At 31.3% G+C, this 5,370-nt stretch overlaps 1 pseudogene; it reads left to right on the top strand.

The window, feature by feature from the left end:
- LOC108727037 (cytochrome b-like) overlaps positions 1-5,370 on the top strand; it is an 11,917-nt pseudogene that overhangs the window by 829 nt on the left and 5,718 nt on the right.

The following is a 5,370-nucleotide window of genomic DNA, read 5'->3' as shown; positions in this document are numbered from 1 at the left end:
GGGGGGGGGGGTAGTTGCATTAGTTATGTCATTAGTTGTTCTTTATTTTTTTACCTTTAGTTAGTTCAAAATACATTAAGATATCTCCTATGTATGTTTTACATCAATTAATTTACTGAATTTTTGTTAATAATTTTATTTTGCTTACTTGGGCTGGTGCCCAAGTAATTGAGGACCCTTATGTTGTTATTAGACAGGGTATAATTATTGTTTATTTTTTGTTTTTTTTTTGTTTTATATATTAATTATGGGCTATCTAAGAGTTTTAAATTTACTTGTAATGAGTAAGTTAAGAAGAAAAGTTTTGGTTTAATTTTAGTAGTTAAATGAATTGGGTTAAATAAATTGTTGGTTTTATTTGTTAGTTTGTTTTATTAGAAGAGGGGGTGTTATACTAGGCGGTTAAGTGGGAATAAATAGAAATGACTATTTGTTTGAGTAGAATGTAATAAGTGTGGTGTATTAAAAATATTTATTTAATGTATTATTAATGATTGGTTAGTGAGATAAATATAGTGACGATAAAAAATTAATGATCTTGAAAGAAGAATATGTTTTGAAAACATAATAAAGAAATTTAACTTTCTATTAATTTTTTTAAAATTATTGCTTTTATTGCTTTTAATTGTGTGTTAATTTGATTTTTAATAGTTGGCTTAGGTTGAATTGAGCTAAAGTTGGGCTAAGTAAAAAACATAAATGTAACTTTAAACATTATTATGAAAATTATATAGTTTAAAATGAATGGCAGGATAATTTTTCAGCACAAGTATATTAGTTCATCGTATCGCATTCGAGGGAGTATTCCTCGTAATAGCATAATTAAGTAGACTATTATATTGATATACACTCCCAGTCACTCGGAATTTGCTAGTCTAATGAATAATATTGTAGTTAGGTATCTATAGAAGATAATTATTCTGTATTCAGCTATAAAAATTAATGCAAAGGTACCGCTAAAGTATTCTACATTGAATCCTGATACTAATTCAGATTCTCCTTCAATGAAATCCATTGGTCTGCGGTTTAGTTCTGCTAGTATTCTAATAATAAATACTATAAATAGAGGTATGATTATAAAAATGTATCACATATGATATTGTCATTTAATAAAATCTCTAAAGGAGTATCTTTCACTTATAATCATTAAGATTAAAAAGATTATGATTAATCTTACTTCGTAAGATAGGGTTTGGGAGATTGCTCGCACGGCTCCTATAAGAGAGTATATGGAGTTTGATGCCCATCCTATAAATATAAATATATACCTTATAATAGTAAGGATAATAATTAAGGATGGTAAGGAGTAATTTAAAAAGTAAAAGTTGGTGACATATGTGTATAAAAACCAGTTTATTAATCTTATTGAAAATAGAATGATGGGGCAGATATAGTATATTAAGTATCTTGATTTGTAGATTGTAAATAGTTCTTTGTTGAATAGTTTAATTGCGTCTCTAAAAGGTTGTAGTAATCCAGCAGGGCCAACTTTATTTGGGCCCTTACGATTTTGGATATATCTTAAGATTTTTCGCTCTAGTAGTGTTAAGAATGCTACTCTAATTAATACATAAATTTCTAGGATAATTAATCTCATTAGATTTATTATTAAGTATTTTAAGTATAATAAAATTATTACTTAATATAGGTTTATTTTTATATTTAATTTTAAATTCTAAATTTAATGCACTAATCTGCCAAAGTAATAAGTAAAAAATAATAAATTAACGGTAGATTGTGAGGTTAATTTTATTATTATAGTTTTATCTAATTAAGTAGATTTTTTGTGTATAGGATAAGAATATAATTCATAAATAAAGTCCTTTCGAACAAATATTTATTAGGTATGATTATAGATAGAAACCGATCTGGCTTACGCCGATCTAAACTCAAATCATGTAAGATTTTAAAAGTCGAACAGACTTAAATATTAAACTTCTACATTTAATTACTTTCTTAATTCAACATCGAGGTCGCAATCAGTTTTATAAATATGTACTTTCCAAAACTATTACGCTGTTATCCCTAAGATAATTAATTCTTTTTTAATTAATTTTTCCTTCTTAATTAATTTTATTAATTTGTATTTTGTATTAATTAAAGTTTTATTAATTTAACAATCCTCCCAATTAAATATACGTTATATTTATAACGAAATTAAGGTAATGGTAAATATATTGTATATAAAATTCTATAGGGTCTTCTCGTCCCATAAAATTATTTAAAAATTTTTATTTAATAATTAAGTTCATTATTTTTAATTTAAGACAGTTTAAGTTTCATTATTACATTCATTCTAGTTTACAATTGAAAAACAATTTATTATGCTACCTTTGTACAGTCAATATACTGCAGCTATTTAAAAATTTTTCATTGAGCAGTAGGGTATTTTTTATTATAATCAAAAAACAATGTTTTTATTAAACAGTTGAACTTAATTATTTTGCCTAGTTCCTAAAATTAAATTTTTAATTATTTTTTATTTTTAAAAATTATTTATTTGGTTGTTATTTTACTAATTTTATCATTATTTTTTTATTGTATTGATTAATATAAATATTTTTATATCTTATTAAATGTTTATCTGAACAAATCTTTTGTTTTTTTAATTATTATAAAATTGTCTTATTAATAGTTGTTTAAAAATACTTTAATGATCTTTAGTTTTAATTAAACGAAAATAGTTTTTCGTTATTAAACGATTAATAGTTTTGATTTATAAATTGTTAAATTTTTTTTATAAGTTTGAAATTTCAAAATTTTTTATATTTTAGTAGTTATGCACCCCCGAAGAATGCATTTTGATGGCTCGGGATAAGAGACTTGTAGTGTCTTTCATTTCATTTTTATTAATCTTGAAGTAGTTTTTTTTTAACATGGCCAGAGACACTACCGCGTCTCCTGATAGTCAGTTATCGTTGCAATAAAGTCGTTAGCAAGTCGTTTTTATAAATGATAAAATTTACGACGTTACTTTACTTCCCATCCCTGCATTTTTATACATATATATTTGCATTGTTTCGTCCAAACTTTTGGAAGGTTTGATTGAAGGAGATAAGGAGGGAAATGAGAGGGTGTGGAAGGACTTGCTTAGACTCAGTCTCTCAGGTATACGCGCAGAGGCGAACACCCGAGAGTCGAACGTACCTTTTATTGCTCTGGAATATGGGTCCGGAAGGGACTCTATGACACCTGTTTCCTTTGAGCAGTGCGAACGTCAGTCCTACTTTCGGGTCAAGGAACTTAATCCTTTTTACCCAGGACTGGACTACATGCGAACTTAAGAATGCTAGTGGGAATATTGGATACGAGGGGTTTTAAATAAATATGCCCTATTGGGCAAAGAGATGTTCATTTTAAAATTAACATAAACTTATTATAAAAACATAATGATAGAGAGAGAAAAAAAATGATTATAAATAATATGTAAACTGATGGTATAAATTATTGCTAAACTTATTTAATGTGTATGTGTTTATATGTCGCGTTTACAATTATACCTAGACAAAGGAAAAGATGCCCCTTTTTGAGGTATAAATAGGGGTCCGCGAGAGAACGCGTCGTCACACAATCCTCAATAGTAGTCGGCCAATCACTTAGTCCGCAATTGTTAAGTTGCGATGTCAAGCGGTGATTTACTTTTAGTTTTTTCTTAGGTCCTATCGTGGTTAATCTAGAGTGCTTTGAAGGGAAGGTAATTAACGATTTTCTCGAGTCTGCGGAAAAATTGCTCCGAGTGGATGTCAAATTTTATTATGCCCCGAAAAATATAGCTGGGTAAACTATTATTCGTGACGTTTAATCAGTTTTCTTAGAATGTTCGCGTATAAGGAATCTTAAGTCTGGTCTCAGATAACGTTAATATGGGGGATATTGTTTTGGATCGTTTTATATCGTAGCGCCGGCTTTATCTTTACTTGATATGGAATTGTTAGTCACTTTCGGGTGGCGGCTTGGGTGTTGTTATTTCCTTATATGGGCATATTTTGTAATCGTACCGCTTCTAGCCCTGCGTTTTTTCCTAATATGGAATTGTTAGTCTGCCTCAGGAAGCAGCTAGGGCATGACGCAGACGTATGGATTTCGCGAGCCTAGCGTTTCCAGCCTCGTATCACCGTTGTTCTTTCGTCCTTGAGTGACATTTATGAGTTTTCGTGGAAGCTTTTTAGGCCTTCTAATTCTTTCAGATTGTTAACAAGAGATTGCATTCGAATCTCATAAATGCCATCGTCAGTCGCGGCGTGGAGCCGTCTTTCGAAAGAAAAGAATCGTGGCGTCTACGGGACATAACAACATAAAATGTTCCTTTTCAATTAGTTATTCAGACAGACGATTCATAAAATAAGAACCATGGAAAGATTCTTAACTATAAAAATTCAACTTTGGGTAGCCTTTTCATCAGTGTTTTAAACATTTCGGTAACTTTTACTTAATCTCATTCCTTTTTCCAATCTGGAATTATTACTTAATATAAACCTGCTTCATACGATACTTGTTTTCCCGTTACATTTTCTGCAACCTTCGGAAGATTTAGCAGTCACCCCCATCTCACATTAAAAAGTTATTAAAAATGAAATAGAGAATTCAACTCCGACGACGCTGATCGTGACATATATTGTCAAAGTAATGACCCTTAGTGACCATCGAAGGGTTTCGTCAGTCGCTCGTTGTTTATTAAGAAGTTATTGAAATTAAAATTCACCTCCGATGACCTCGATCTTCCCGTACATTGTGTAAGTCATCACATTGAATAATCTTCGGAAGGTTGCAGCAGTCACCCGTCGCACGTTACAAAATTACTAAAAATGAAATAGGGAATTCAGCTCCGACAATGTCAACCTTGACATATATTGTCAAGGTCATGACCTTGAATAATCATCGAACCGTTTTGGTAGTCGCTCGTTGATTATTGAGAAATTATTAAAATTAAAATGGACAATTCACCTCCAATGACCTTGATCCTTCCACACATTACGAAGGTCATCACACCGAACAACCTTCGGAAGGTTGTAGCAGTCATTTATCATGCGTTACGAAGCTACCCCAAAAAATTAAAATTACCCTGACTCATATTGTCAAGGTCACGACCCTGAGTGACCATCAGACACTTTCAGCAGCCGAAGATGAGAGAGGACGAAAGGGGGTGAGAGAAGACGAAAGAGAGTGAGATAGGACGAAAAGAGAAGAGTGGTGTGATGAGGGGAGGGTGGGGAGTGTGGGGGAAAGGGTGCGCCGGGTCAATGTTGGTGGAGGTGTAAGTGAAAGGTGAGAGAGGACGTTAAAATATAATTAATATAACGAAAGAGAGTGAAATACGGTGAAAAAGCGGGTGGGAGCGGGGATGGGGGAGGGGTGAAGAGAGAGAGGGGG

Source organism: Mycetomoellerius zeteki, unplaced genomic scaffold, assembly GCF_001594055.1.
Source record: "Mycetomoellerius zeteki isolate Tzet28-1 unplaced genomic scaffold, Tzet1.0 scaffold1124, whole genome shotgun sequence".
NCBI classification, from domain to species: domain Eukaryota; kingdom Metazoa; phylum Arthropoda; class Insecta; order Hymenoptera; family Formicidae; genus Mycetomoellerius; species Mycetomoellerius zeteki.
This window is presented reverse-complemented; position numbering and strand designations above follow the sequence as displayed.